Below are 16916 nucleotides of genomic sequence, written 5' to 3' on the forward strand. Positions count from 1 at the left end.
GAAAAGGTGAAAAAGGTCTTAAATACCAGAAGAAATTTTATAATTACATTTCAGGACAAAAATAACTTTGCACTTAATTCCAGTGAATTTGTTTGATTGAAATTTAAAGGTTTAAAATTGTATCTGTATATTTAAATTGCGTATTTAAAAGGTGGTGTATTGCAGCAGAAACAAGAGCATGTAAAATAAAAATAGAGAATAAAAAATCATTTTGTATTAAGCTGACTTGTTTTATCAAGTTGAGATGTGTTTTTAAAAAATGGTACTCAAAAACGTGAAGAGAAAGAAAAAACATTCATTTTGTAAGTTGTTATACTTGTTTCCTTCATTCTCAGGAACTCTTAAAATTTCAGTTTACCTTCATAAGACTGACAGGTAGACAGACATACAACTAGACAAACGGGCAAGAAACAGATGAGGATGAAACCTAAAACCCATCCGGTTTCACTGTTAGGGGACATGAGAATATTGCAAGGCAAAAAACTATGTCTTTAAGGAGCCTGCATTGTAATTATGAGTCTGTACTTTGATATATGTTTCTATTCTAAAAAATTGTGAAGACAAACTCACAATTTTTCACAGAGGAAGTAAGAATAAATATGCATGGATATGAACTGGAAAGAGAAATAAAAAAGTTAATTTAGCATGGTTGTTCTTTTTTGTAGATGTACGACAAAACACAAAAAGAGTTAATTAAATGTTATCTGAAGTTTATCATGATTAAGAAAAGTGCATACAAAATCCCTAAAATTGAAAAAATAATATTTTTCTGCAAAAAAGAATAAAGGTATCTTCAGATAAAGGCATATAAAATTACAGGCATTAACAAGAGTTTGTTCTGAGACATGCATAGTGAGTTCATAGCTATTTCATATATTATCACAAATAAATTGGTGATAAAATAAAAGCTAAAAATGTTTATGTGGTCCGGTCTTCTCTACCCCCCAAAACTGTCTGTTCTTTCCTTACTATTTTAAATCTTTATAAAGCATGCAATTTCTTCCATCTTCGTTACAAACATTTCGTGTTGAGGGACGTTTCTTAATGCCCCCCCCCCCCCCCTCGAAGATTCCGTGTGCCTGTCTGTCTGCAAAAGCTTCAATCTTCCCTGTATCTTTTGATCTGTTGAAGATACGGGTTGAGAAAGTGATTATTTAGAAAATTTTAAAGTTAGGCATTATTATATCAATACAAGCATATCTCAATAAAAAAAAATACATAGAAAACGTATACTAACATAAACATGATTCAAACTTTCTGCATGAAACATGGAGATATACAGATACAAATCGAAGACGGAACAAAAACTTCAGAGGTGGGATCCAGTGCGTTGAAAGAGTAAGCATTTTTTCCCCTGACAACCTATCATACTCTTCATAAGTCCATTGCCATGATCGGATAAAGGGAAAGATCCTTTAAAAAAAGTGTGTAGATAAAAGCCTAACCTTAATAATAGATGATTGTATTATTTTGCTAACAATGTCATTGTATCGAACATAGAACTTACGACATTATGAATTTGAACAAGACTGTATTCTTGTTTCAATTATTATTTGTTTTAGCTTGCATCATTCTTTAAAAATTCTTTAGAATTCTTTTTTGAGTGAGGTCTTCTACCTTGCCAGAAAAGACAAAACTTGAGTAAAATTTCTGAAGTAGTGTAGATTCTAAATTATTTTAAATCAATGCCATAGAGCATCGGTTTTTCACTGAAATACAAAAAAATTCTTTTATTAAATATAAATCTTCTCAGAAACAGAATGGACTAGAAGAAATAAAACATTATCTTAATGTTTCGGAGCAGGTAAAAGTTTTTGAAGCTGGTCTCATTTCCAGGAAACTATGGAACATATATTTACTTAAGGATATCTATTACCAAGTTTGCATGGGATACTGGATCTGACCTACACTTACAGGTGTAAGGATTTTGAAGAAGGTTCTACCTAATTTTCTTAGCCATGCTGGCTGTATTTGCATTGATGATACATATACGTGTAAGGATGTAAACTTCCAGGAATATTTCTCGAATGCTGAATTTGAACTACATTTTTCGAATGAGCGACCAGGTTAAAGTGTTTGGAGCAGGTCCCATTTCCAAGTTACATGTACTATAGGCCATAGATTGAGAAGCTTTACTGGAAAATACTTGTATATCCAAGGATGTAAGCTTCCAATCTTGCTTGGGATGCTGGATTTGACCTACAGTTCTCAGAGAAGCAACTAGGTATGAGTTTTTTGGAACAGGTCTTATTTCAAAATTAGTATAACCCCTGTGCTGACCAAACTTGCATGGACAGTACATCTGAAGATGTATACTGCTTTGCTTTAAATACTGAAATAGACCTAAATGCACATTCTCTAGATGAATGACCTGATTAAGGCCATTTCTTTCTAAACTGAATTTAAGTCCTTGGCTAACAAATTTTGCACTAAAGATAATTTAAAATTTATTTATGCACACTTCACGTTTTCTACGTTCTCCAAAAAAGTATCCAGGTTGGTGCGTGTTATTCCCAAGCAGCTGTAAGACTTACATGAAATAAAAATGTTTTTTTAAAGATTGACACTAGTGGACTTGCTTCAAATCCTGGATCTGCATCCGGGGCCATAAAACTTGATATCACTTTTGCTCTTAGTCTCAGTTTTCCACTATTAATTCTATTGGTAAAAGTGAGACTGAGATGAAACAAAAATAAGCTTGTCTAAGTTTTATGATCCTACGTTACTGATTACTAATTTTGATATTACGAAAATGTCTGTTGCAAAATTGAGTCGGTGAATACGGTGACGAATGGAGGTAGCAGACTACATACATCAGTAAAAAAGTTTATTTTTAAATAAGAAAAAAAAGATAATACATCTTTAAGCTCACAAAATTTCATTGTTTAAATGCAATACTATAAGGCAATAGAACAACTGCTTATAAATATAATTTGATCTTCAGTCATATTTGAAATGTAAAGAAAAATATTTTAAAAAGAGCTATTCTCCATACATACTCAGGTTCCATGTCGAAGAAAAAAATGTGCTATTATATACATTTATATGCTTTTCGAAAATTTTGAACAGAGATAACAATTAATTTTTTTTTCATAGATTTCTGATAAATACTTAATGAAAATATTTTGTAAATGTAATTAAATATTTGACTTTTGAATCAGAAAGGACTTTGCGTAGTCGCCTCTTAAATCTTTTGGAAATGAGGAAGATTGACTGACTCGACGTTCACATAAATCTTTTTCACACAGCTGAAGAAGGTCCTTATGTTTCTCACAAATAATTACAAAGAGAACTTTCATGACATATACGTTAAAATTGGTTCAATTTCCCCTCGGATTTTCAGAATATATTTACTATGTTTGTCACACTTTGTTGATAGAATTCATAAGAAATAATTAAATAGATATTTCAGAACCATTATAACACATTTCACTGCAAAAAACAGCTTTGTGTGCAAGCAGGATGGGAAAATAGGATTCCAAAATTAACAATACTGTTATAGTTCAAAATGGAAAAACTGATCATTTTCGTCTAAAAAACCTTCCGCCAAAAAATATAGTCCCTACCTTAATTCTACTTGAAGGGAATATAATCGCTGATCTTTCATTGAATATAGTTAAATTTGTACTGTAGAATTCAGATTTCATGTTAGAACTTAAAAATGATGCAGAATTTTATAAATAAAGGACCTGACCAAAATATGCTCAAAATCTCAGGATCGAACGTCCTTAAAGCTCAAAATCCATTAAACAATACAAAAAAGGAGCAGAGCAAACACGGACCTCTAAAACATCAAAGGTGGGGTTAGGTACTATAGAGGATTGATAACCATCTGCCGACCCGTCACATCTGCGGTATGCTACTTGTATTGGTTGGATAATAACGGACAATTCAGTTATATGTAAATAATGGCCTTACAATTAGTATGAAAAACGTCAGTCAGCATTTGACTCAATATTAAATTGTATTTGCTGAAAAGGTAATTGTATCGACCACAGAACTCATGAAATGATGACATTATACAAGACTGCTGATATTCTTGTTTCATCAACTTGTTTGTCAATAATTTACCTCGTTTTAGAAATTGTGCATAAGAAGTGCATGCTCTTGCGTATCGAATCATTTAGGAGATATAAACTCCTTATGAAGGTTATGAATGTGCAACACAAGGAATACACCTGTTGAATATGAAAGCCCTAGTTTTAACTGTTTAAAAGTTATGGCCAAGGTTAGTGTTTGTAAAAAGTGGGTCAAACTTTTGTGGACAAAAAAACAATTTGACATTTTGACCTTGACCTTGACGTTTGACCTACTTTTACAAAAAAAGATAATACACTTTAACCTTGGTCATAACTTTTGAAAAGTCGGAGCTAGGGCTTTCATATCCCTATGAGAATTTATTTCGAAAAGATCTTTTAATGGGTATAAAAAATTTTGACCTTTAGATAGTGATCTTTGAGTTATAAAAAATACATTGCAAATCAACTCGGGAGTATTCGTCTGAAAATTATTTGTTTTTGGGTAATTTTGTTAATTACCTAATTATTCAAATTTTGTCAAGCAATGCTGTTTTTTGTTAGATTATGGTGTTTTTTAATCCCATATTAATGAAGACTAATTGCTTAAAAGCACATACGTATGTTATACTTGAAGACAAATACATTTTTACATCAAAGGCATGCCGGTACATTCCTGTTCATAAAACTGTTAAAAAAACTCTATTACTAAAGTTTACACTCAACATTTATCTTTAATCCTTTCTTCGATATTTTTATTAATCCTTTCATCACAATATCATGAATTTATTCATACTCAATAATTAGTAATTCTTTTTTCCATTTGCTTACCATGTCGGAGCAGGTAAAAGTTTTTGAAGCTGGTCTCATTTCCAGGAAACCATGGAACATATATTTACTTAAGGATATCTATTACCAAGTTTGCATGGGATACTGGATCTGACCTACACTTACAGGTGTAAGGATTTTGAAGAAGGTTCTACCTAATTTTCTTAGCCATGCTGGCTGTATTTGCATTGATGATACATATACGTGTAAGGATGTAAACTTCCAGGAATATTTCTCGAATGCTGAATTTGAACTACATTTTTCGAATGAGCGACCAGGTTAAAGTGTTTGGAGCAGGTCCCATTTCCAAGTTACATGTACTATAGGCCATAGATTGAGAAGCTTTACTGGAAAATACTTGTATATCCAAGGATGTAAGCTTCCAATCTTGCTTGGGATGCTGGATTTGACCTACAGTTCTCAGAGAAGCAACTAGGTATGAGTTTTTTGGAACAGGTCTTATTTCAAAATTAGTATAACCCCTGTGCTGACCAAACTTGCATGGACAGTACATCTGAAGATGTATACTGCTTTGCTTTAAATACTGAAATAGACCTAAATGCACATTCTCTAGATGAATGACCTGATTAAGGCCATTTCTTTCTAAACTGAATTTAAGTCCTTGGCTAACAAATTTTGCACTAAAGATAATTTAAAATTTATTTATGCACACTTCACGTTTTCTACGTTCTCCAAAAAAGTATCCAGGTTGGTGCGTGTTATTCCCAAGCAGCTGTAAGACTTACATGAAATAAAAATGTTTTTTTAAAGATTGACACTAGTGGACTTGCTTCAAATCCTGGATCTGCATCCGGGGCCATAAAACTTGATATCACTTTTGCTCTTAGTCTCAGTTTTCCACTATTAATTCTATTGGTAAAAGTGAGACTGAGATGAAACAAAAATAAGCTTGTCTAAGTTTTATGATCCTACGTTACTGATTACTAATTTTGATATTACGAAAATGTCTGTTGCAAAATTGAGTCGGTGAATACGGTGACGAATGGAGGTAGCAGACTACATACATCAGTAAAAAAGTTTATTTTTAAATAAGAAAAAAAAGATAATACATCTTTAAGCTCACAAAATTTCATTGTTTAAATGCAATACTATAAGGCAATAGAACAACTGCTTATAAATATAATTTGATCTTCAGTCATATTTGAAATGTAAAGAAAAATATTTTAAAAAGAGCTATTCTCCATACATACTCAGGTTCCATGTCGAAGAAAAAAATGTGCTATTATATACATTTATATGCTTTTCGAAAATTTTGAACAGAGATAACAATTAATTTTTTTTTCATAGATTTCTGATAAATACTTAATGAAAATATTTTGTAAATGTAATTAAATATTTGACTTTTGAATCAGAAAGGACTTTGCGTAGTCGCCTCTTAAATCTTTTGGAAATGAGGAAGATTGACTGACTCGACGTTCACATAAATCTTTTTCACACAGCTGAAGAAGGTCCTTATGTTTCTCACAAATAATTACAAAGAGAACTTTCATGACATATACGTTAAAATTGGTTCAATTTCCCCTCGGATTTTCAGAATATATTTACTATGTTTGTCACACTTTGTTGATAGAATTCATAAGAAATAATTAAATAGATATTTCAGAACCATTATAACACATTTCACTGCAAAAAACAGCTTTGTGTGCAAGCAGGATGGGAAAATAGGATTCCAAAATTAACAATACTGTTATAGTTCAAAATGGAAAAACTGATCATTTTCGTCTAAAAAACCTTCCGCCAAAAAATATAGTCCCTACCTTAATTCTACTTGAAGGGAATATAATCGCTGATCTTTCATTGAATATAGTTAAATTTGTACTGTAGAATTCAGATTTCATGTTAGAACTTAAAAATGATGCAGAATTTTATAAATAAAGGACCTGACCAAAATATGCTCAAAATCTCAGGATCGAACGTCCTTAAAGCTCAAAATCCATTAAACAATACAAAAAAGGAGCAGAGCAAACACGGACCTCTAAAACATCAAAGGTGGGGTTAGGTACTATAGAGGATTGATAACCATCTGCCGACCCGTCACATCTGCGGTATGCTACTTGTATTGGTTGGATAATAACGGACAATTCAGTTATATGTAAATAATGGCCTTACAATTAGTATGAAAAACGTCAGTCAGCATTTGACTCAATATTAAATTGTATTTGCTGAAAAGGTAATTGTATCGACCACAGAACTCATGAAATGATGACATTATACAAGACTGCTGATATTCTTGTTTCATCAACTTGTTTGTCAATAATTTACCTCGTTTTAGAAATTGTGCATAAGAAGTGCATGCTCTTGCGTATCGAATCATTTAGGAGATATAAACTCCTTATGAAGGTTATGAATGTGCAACACAAGGAATACACCTGTTGAATATGAAAGCCCTAGTTTTAACTGTTTAAAAGTTATGGCCAAGGTTAGTGTTTGTAAAAAGTGGGTCAAACTTTTGTGGACAAAAAAACAATTTGACATTTTGACCTTGACCTTGACGTTTGACCTACTTTTACAAAAAAAGATAATACACTTTAACCTTGGTCATAACTTTTGAAAAGTCGGAGCTAGGGCTTTCATATCCCTATGAGAATTTATTTCGAAAAGATCTTTTAATGGGTATAAAAAATTTTGACCTTTAGATAGTGATCTTTGAGTTATAAAAAATACATTGCAAATCAACTCGGGAGTATTCGTCTGAAAATTATTTGTTTTTGGGTAATTTTGTTAATTACCTAATTATTCAAATTTTGTCAAGCAATGCTGTTTTTTGTTAGATTATGGTGTTTTTTAATCCCATATTAATGAAGACTAATTGCTTAAAAGCACATACGTATGTTATACTTGAAGACAAATACATTTTTACATCAAAGGCATGCCGGTACATTCCTGTTCATAAAACTGTTAAAAAAACTCTATTACTAAAGTTTACACTCAACATTTATCTTTAATCCTTTCTTCGATATTTTTATTAATCCTTTCATCACAATATCATGAATTTATTCATACTCAATAATTAGTAATTCTTTTTTCCATTTGCTTACCATGTCGGAGCAGGTAAAAGTTTTTGAAGCTGGTCTCATTTCCAGGAAACTATGGAACATATATTTACTTAAGGATATCTATTACCAAGTTTGCATGGGATACTGGATCTGACCTACACTTACAGGTGTAAGGATTTTGAAGAAGGTTCTACCTAATTTTCTTAGCCATGCTGGCTGTATTTGCATTGATGATACATATACGTGTAAGGATGTAAACTTCCAGGAATATTTCTCGAATGCTGAATTTGAACTACATTTTTCGAATGAGCGACCAGGTTAAAGTGTTTGGAGCAGGTCCCATTTCCAAGTTACATGTACTATAGGCCATAGATTGAGAAGCTTTACTGGAAAATACTTGTATATCCAAGGATGTAAGCTTCCAATCTTGCTTGGGATGCTGGATTTGACCTACAGTTCTCAGAGAAGCAACTAGGTATGAGTTTTTTGGAACAGGTCTTATTTCAAAATTAGTATAACCCCTGTGCTGACCAAACTTGCATGGACAGTACATCTGAAGATGTATACTGCTTTGCTTTAAATACTGAAATAGACCTAAATGCACATTCTCTAGATGAATGACCTGATTAAGGCCATTTCTTTCTAAACTGAATTTAAGTCCTTGGCTAACAAATTTTGCACTAAAGATAATTTAAAATTTATTTATGCACACTTCACGTTTTCTACGTTCTCCAAAAAAGTATCCAGGTTGGTGCGTGTTATTCCCAAGCAGCTGTAAGACTTACATGAAATAAAAATGTTTTTTTAAAGATTGACACTAGTGGACTTGCTTCAAATCCTGGATCTGCATCCGGGGCCATAAAACTTGATATCACTTTTGCTCTTAGTCTCAGTTTTCCACTATTAATTCTATTGGTAAAAGTGAGACTGAGATGAAACAAAAATAAGCTTGTCTAAGTTTTATGATCCTACGTTACTGATTACTAATTTTGATATTACGAAAATGTCTGTTGCAAAATTGAGTCGGTGAATACGGTGACGAATGGAGGTAGCAGACTACATACATCAGTAAAAATGTTTATTTTTAAATAAGAAAAAAAAGATAATACATCTTTAAGCTCACAAAATTTCATTGTTTAAATGCAATACTATAAGGCAATAGAACAACTGCTTATAAATATAATTTGATCTTCAGTCATATTTGAAATGTAAAGAAAAATATTTTAAAAAGAGCTATTCTCCATACATACTCAGGTTCCATGTCGAAGAAAAAAATGTGCTATTATATACATTTATATGCTTTTCGAAAATTTTGAACAGAGATAACAATTAATTTTTTTTTCATAGATTTCTGATAAATACTTAATGAAAATATTTTGTAAATGTAATTAAATATTTGACTTTTGAATCAGAAAGGACTTTGCGTAGTCGCCTCTTAAATCTTTTGGAAATGAGGAAGATTGACTGACTCGACGTTCACATAAATCTTTTTCACACAGCTGAAGAAGGTCCTTATGTTTCTCACAAATAATTACAAAGAGAACTTTCATGACATATACGTTAAAATTGGTTCAATTTCCCCTCGGATTTTCAGAATATATTTACTATGTTTGTCACACTTTGTTGATAGAATTCATAAGAAATAATTAAATAGATATTTCAGAACCATTATAACACATTTCACTGCAAAAAACAGCTTTGTGTGCAAGCAGGATGGGAAAATAGGATTCCAAAATTAACAATACTGTTATAGTTCAAAATGGAAAAACTGATCATTTTCGTCTAAAAAACCTTCCGCCAAAAAATATAGTCCCTACCTTAATTCTACTTGAAGGGAATATAATCGCTGATCTTTCATTGAATATAGTTAAATTTGTACTGTAGAATTCAGATTTCATGTTAGAACTTAAAAATGATGCAGAATTTTATAAATAAAGGACCTGACCAAAATATGCTCAAAATCTCAGGATCGAACGTCCTTAAAGCTCAAAATCCATTAAACAATACAAAAAAGGAGCAGAGCAAACACGGACCTCTAAAACATCAAAGGTGGGGTTAGGTACTATAGAGGATTGATAACCATCTGCCGACCCGTCACATCTGCGGTATGCTACTTGTATTGGTTGGATAATAACGGACAATTCAGTTATATGTAAATAATGGCCTTACAATTAGTATGAAAAACGTCAGTCAGCATTTGACTCAATATTAAATTGTATTTGCTGAAAAGGTAATTGTATCGACCACAGAACTCATGAAATGATGACATTATACAAGACTGCTGATATTCTTGTTTCATCAACTTGTTTGTCAATAATTTACCTCGTTTTAGAAATTGTGCATAAGAAGTGCATGCTCTTGCGTATCGAATCATTTAGGAGATATAAACTCCTTATGAAGGTTATGAATGTGCAACACAAGGAATACACCTGTTGAATATGAAAGCCCTAGTTTTAACTGTTTAAAAGTTATGGCCAAGGTTAGTGTTTGTAAAAAGTGGGTCAAACTTTTGTGGACAAAAAAACAATTTGACATTTTGACCTTGACCTTGACGTTTGACCTACTTTTACAAAAAAAGATAATACACTTTAACCTTGGTCATAACTTTTGAAAAGTCGGAGCTAGGGCTTTCATATCCCTATGAGAATTTATTTCGAAAAGATCTTTTAATGGGTATAAAAAATTTTGACCTTTAGATAGTGATCTTTGAGTTATAAAAAATACATTGCAAATCAACTCGGGAGTATTCGTCTGAAAATTATTTGTTTTTGGGTAATTTTGTTAATTACCTAATTATTCAAATTTTGTCAAGCAATGCTGTTTTTTGTTAGATTATGGTGTTTTTTAATCCCATATTAATGAAGACTAATTGCTTAAAAGCACATACGTATGTTATACTTGAAGACAAATACATTTTTACATCAAAGGCATGCCGGTACATTCCTGTTCATAAAACTGTTAAAAAAACTCTATTACTAAAGTTTACACTCAACATTTATCTTTAATCCTTTCTTCGATATTTTTATTAATCCTTTCATCACAATATCATGAATTTATTCATACTCAATAATTAGTAATTCTTTTTTCCATTTGCTTACCATGTCGGAGCAGGTAAAAGTTTTTGAAGCTGGTCTCATTTCCAGGAAACTATGGAACATATATTTACTTAAGGATATCTATTACCAAGTTTGCATGGGATACTGGATCTGACCTACACTTACAGGTGTAAGGATTTTGAAGAAGGTTCTACCTAATTTTCTTAGCCATGCTGGCTGTATTTGCATTGATGATACATATACGTGTAAGGATGTAAACTTCCAGGAATATTTCTCGAATGCTGAATTTGAACTACATTTTTCGAATGAGCGACCAGGTTAAAGTGTTTGGAGCAGGTCCCATTTCCAAGTTACATGTACTATAGGCCATAGATTGAGAAGCTTTACTGGAAAATACTTGTATATCCAAGGATGTAAGCTTCCAATCTTGCTTGGGATGCTGGATTTGACCTACAGTTCTCAGAGAAGCAACTAGGTATGAGTTTTTTGGAACAGGTCTTATTTCAAAATTAGTATAACCCCTGTGCTGACCAAACTTGCATGGACAGTACATCTGAAGATGTATACTGCTTTGCTTTAAATACTGAAATAGACCTAAATGCACATTCTCTAGATGAATGACCTGATTAAGGCCATTTCTTTCTAAACTGAATTTAAGTCCTTGGCTAACAAATTTTGCACTAAAGATAATTTAAAATTTATTTATGCACACTTCACGTTTTCTACGTTCTCCAAAAAAGTATCCAGGTTGGTGCGTGTTATTCCCAAGCAGCTGTAAGACTTACATGAAATAAAAATGTTTTTTTAAAGATTGACACTAGTGGACTTGCTTCAAATCCTGGATCTGCATCCGGGGCCATAAAACTTGATATCACTTTTGCTCTTAGTCTCAGTTTTCCACTATTAATTCTATTGGTAAAAGTGAGACTGAGATGAAACAAAAATAAGCTTGTCTAAGTTTTATGATCCTACGTTACTGATTACTAATTTTGATATTACGAAAATGTCTGTTGCAAAATTGAGTCGGTGAATACGGTGACGAATGGAGGTAGCAGACTACATACATCAGTAAAAATGTTTATTTTTAAATAAGAAAAAAAAGATAATACATCTTTAAGCTCACAAAATTTCATTGTTTAAATGCAATACTATAAGGCAATAGAACAACTGCTTATAAATATAATTTGATCTTCAGTCATATTTGAAATGTAAAGAAAAATATTTTAAAAAGAGCTATTCTCCATACATACTCAGGTTCCATGTCGAAGAAAAAAATGTGCTATTATATACATTTATATGCTTTTCGAAAATTTTGAACAGAGATAACAATTAATTTTTTTTTCATAGATTTCTGATAAATACTTAATGAAAATATTTTGTAAATGTAATTAAATATTTGACTTTTGAATCAGAAAGGACTTTGCGTAGTCGCCTCTTAAATCTTTTGGAAATGAGGAAGATTGACTGACTCGACGTTCACATAAATCTTTTTCACACAGCTGAAGAAGGTCCTTATGTTTCTCACAAATAATTACAAAGAGAACTTTCATGACAACTGATACCTTAAATGAATATACACCTTCATATTCATCGATATGTTTTCTTTTTAGTTTAATAAATGTTTGTTTCAAGAACTCTTCCTCAGCAGGTTTTTTATTTTCAAATTCTAATAATTTTTCCAGTATTGTTGTATTCATAGTCCTGAAAGTAAGCTTTCCACCATGTAAAGCAAGTAAAGAGAGAGCAATGGCTTCGGTTTTCCCGTTAATGCTTTTTCCATTTAACATTTCGTTCAAATCATTTTTTAGCCACGACACTGGCGATTTCACATACTTTCCACATTTAGCATTGAAGTCTTTCAGATTGTCTGTATTAATCATACAACATAATGCTATTGCTGCTGGATATCCAATCCCTTTTTCCACTAGAGAATCAAAGCTACCATAAGAGTTGAAATTAAGCATCCTATGAACAACATTTTCTCCAATGACAATCAAAGAGTCCTGATATTTTAAGTTTACACTGGAAATATTATTCAATTTCATATGAAATTGCAGAATTTCTTTTCGATCCACTTCAGGCAATTCATCAAGATCAATTAAATTTTTATATTTCCTTCCCTCAAAAAGAAATTTGTTTCTTCTAAGAATTAAGCTTGTTATTGTGAGTATTAATTTCCCATTACGTTTTACCACATGTGTTCATACAAATAATCAATCATTTCTTTGATTTCTCTAACCTTATCTTCTGACATTAGTTCATGGAATAAATCATCAAGAACAAATAGACTTTCGAAATCGGAGAACTCTGAAAAAATATTCGGATCAATTATCCAAGCACATTTTTCATCTTTTAACAATTCATTGCAAAGTCTTTCAGCTAGAAATGTTTTTCCAGCTCCCTGTATTCCTGTTATGACGACAAATCTCTCCGTACGCAGAGCTCTTTGTGCTCGAGAAAATGACCTTTCATCATCTGGTTCTGGGGTAGCCAGCATTGCTATGCCTTCTTCTGGATTATTAGATTTTTTGTTTCCTTGTCTCCCTGAAAAAGGGTTAACCTTGTTTCAATATTTTAAATTAATAAAGATGGATAGAGCACATGAAGACTGTGTTCCATGAGGTACTTGTAATTTCCCACAATTTTTAACCATATCGGAATTTAGAAAGTTTCAATAAGTAATTAAAAAATAAATAAATAAACAAATAAATATACGAATGAAATTACAAATAAATAACATTGTTGTTATGATACATAAATTTGATATGAAAATAGTTTTTTTTTCAAGTTAATCATTAAACTAATTGCTTAGGCGAAGTTTAAAAGAATGTATTGTTGCCCTTGCCCGACTTGGTCTGAAAATATTTGGTCGGAAAGTAGGTGAGAAAATTCAGTTTCAATATTACTTCTTTGAATTATATTTTCCAAAGAACTTTAAAAATTGCTTCCCTTGGGCATAAAAGTTTCGAGTTGGGTTATTTTTCCAGTCGCTCTGGAGAGAGCAATGTTACAACGCACTTTAAAAAATTACGCACTTTGAAAAAAAATTTTCAAAGTGCGTTAAAATTTGGGACCAAGCTAACTCACTTTGAAAAAAAAAATTTTCAAAGTGCGTTAATATTGACCATATTAACGCACTTTGAAAAAAAAATACAAAGATTGATCAATATTCCTTCAAATAACCGGTGTGATAAATAACAGATCCTAGTTTTATAACATTTTTATGATAAAGTCACTGTAGGACCTAAGATATTGACGTTTTGAATATTTAAGGTTTTGATAAATTAAAAGAGAAAATTAAAGGGTCTTGAAAAAAAGAGTAACGATTGTTTAAGTTCATTAATTCGTTTCCCCCCTTTTTAAATTCTAGTCTTTGATAAGTAGATGTAAAGGTGCATAGGGGGCACTAACAGAGGACAGTTTCAAACAACTTAGCATTTATCATAATAAAAAGGGGCCAATTTGATTGTTCAAAACTATGATAATTCTTTTTCTCTCATACGTTTTACTAAACTTTAAAATTTCTAGTTTTCATCTGTTTTAATTAACTCATTTATTATTGAAAGTTTTCAATGTCATACCAGTTAGGTATGTAGGAGGTGTAGTATATACATAATTATATGAATGCTTTGAGTATAGCATAGACATCGAGACTGGGTGAAGGGCCAGGGGAGGGGATAGGGGACTAACCCCCCCCCTTATTTTGGAAAGATACAGTATATACATTGTATAAGCATTGAAAATGCAGCGTACCCTTTTTAGGTTTTAGGTTTATTGCTCCCCTCCCCCGTTTGTTACCGACACCTATGTATTGGAAAGATAAAGATTTGGATTGAGGGATCTTATACCCATCTTCTCCTCTTTTCGACGGGAGTAAATCAATTCTTTATTGAAGTTAGGGTTAGGCTTATGTTTTTGAAAGATAAATAACAAAGAAAATCTTTCCATGACTAAAATATGATTTTTTTTTTCAAAGTGCGATAAGTGTCTCCATGGTAAAATATATCGATGTAGACTCTTAACGCACTTTGAAAAATTTTTTCAAAGTGCATTGAGTTGATCCTAAATTTAACGCACTTTGAAAAATTTTTTCAAATGCGTTGATTTTGTCCCAATTTTAACGCACTTTGAAAATTTTTTTCAAAGTGCGTAATTTTTTCAAAGTGCGTTGCCACAGAGCAACCAAACAATTTTTAAACATCGCTTTACATGTGTTGGGATTAGTATGATAAGTAAAACGACGTTATAATAGGTGATATAATGTAAATTTTTCTTGGTATTGTACTCAGGGAAATTTTCGTCCCCCTTTTATTTTTAGCCTTTCGCCATTGTCACAAGTGGGCGAATTTTAAAACGGGCGAATTCGAAGACCACAGTATAAATTCTTAAACGGAATTGGGACTGGGAGAATTTAAAACGCAGTAAAAATTGTCAGCAAGTGTAAAAGGGCGAAAATAACAAGGGGCGAAAATAACTCTGTATACAGTATTTGTATTTATTATTTTAGAGTAAATTAAGGGCTGAAAATAAATCGAAACGAAGAAGTTTTAACAAAAATATAATGTTATTATTTTGTTATGCTCGACATGTCACTTTAATTAAAACTGATGACGGCAGAACTGTTAAACAAAACATTTTAGATTTGATCATTTTGTATAACGAGAGAATTTGCCTAAGACGGCAATAACGATATGTAAAGGGGGTTTAAAAGCAAATATCCTGAACCTATGGAAGTAAACTTAGTTCAACAGGTATGCTGATGTATTTTCGTCGATTAAATTTTCTATTGACAAATATCACAGATTTTCGTAACCCGGTCGGCCTTCCCTCTAGATCTGTCATTCATAGCAACAATAATGTAAATGAACTACACACGCTTCATGCATATCATAATATGTGATTTGTATGGATCGAAAGCCTGCAATCTGTAAACTTGAAAATTGCTGTAAGAATCACATGTATACATGTACAGTGTACATTATGTATGTAGAATGCAAAACACCGGGTAAGGTTTCGTGCAAATGCTTGTAACAATTATTTTCTAGACCAGACAGCGGGATTCTAGCAACAGTTTTTAGACATAAGAGGGGTTCATCAGCAATATTATTTGCTATAAGAGACTATTAAATATCCGAATTGACTGAATTTGTTAAGAGATCATTTAGACGAAAACAAAATTTCTCATAAGCAGTGTATGCTCCGTATATTCTATTTAAAAAAAACGACTTTTTTAAGTGAAAAGAATTTACTCACTCCTTAAAATAAAGCACAAGGTTGCAACAGCAATGATGCTAATTGCTATCGCAATGATACATGTAACACCAACTGTAATACCAATAACTTCAGAGGCACACAAAGTACTGGCTTCTGTTGTGAGACCCAAGGAATTTGAGGCTGTTGTCCTAATCAATTTACATACATGTATATAATTCTTAATATAATGTTATCCACAATCCATAACATTTCTACTTCTTCAGTTACTACTCTTAGGTTACATGATTTTTTTTTATTTAGAATAAACAATTCATTTAAAATTTAGCACAAAGGAAAAATGAAAACAACGAATTAGTTATGGACAAATTTCAAACATAACTTACTTCTCATCTTCATCTCCCCTGCAACCTAAATCTAAAAAAATAAAATACTCAGTATACTTGGTTTGATCAATTTTGCTAATTATGTAAGAAGCATATAGATTATTTGTAGAAATGTACCTAAGACACAATTCACTTATCTGCATCTTCCGACGAGCAATCTACCTATATTCATATTTTAATGATAAATGAGCAAATTCATTTCATTTCTTTAAAAGGTTAGGAGTTAAATTCTGAATGAACAAGGTTTATTATCTGGAAGTCAATGTTTGGCTTTGTGAGATTCCGAAAATTAAAACAGCTCATTAATGATTCTTTTTACTAAGATGGTTATGACTGCATAGTTTTTAAAAACGAAAAACTAGCAATAGTAACCTTTGTGCACAAAGGACTTATCCCACATTT

The 16916-nt window shown here is 31.8% G+C and overlaps 1 pseudogene; it reads right to left on the bottom strand.

The window, feature by feature from the left end:
* Nucleotides 1–12261: 12261 nt before the first annotated feature.
* Nucleotides 12262–16617, bottom strand: LOC134283549 (uncharacterized; annotated as a pseudogene).
* Nucleotides 16618–16916: the final 299 nt, after the last annotated feature.

The sequence above is a fragment of the Saccostrea cucullata genome, unplaced genomic scaffold (assembly GCF_032062105.1).
Source record: "Saccostrea cucullata isolate Sc308-1 unplaced genomic scaffold, CSIRO_AGI_Scuc_v1 ctg2296, whole genome shotgun sequence".
NCBI lineage: Eukaryota > Metazoa > Mollusca > Bivalvia > Ostreida > Ostreidae > Saccostrea > Saccostrea cuccullata.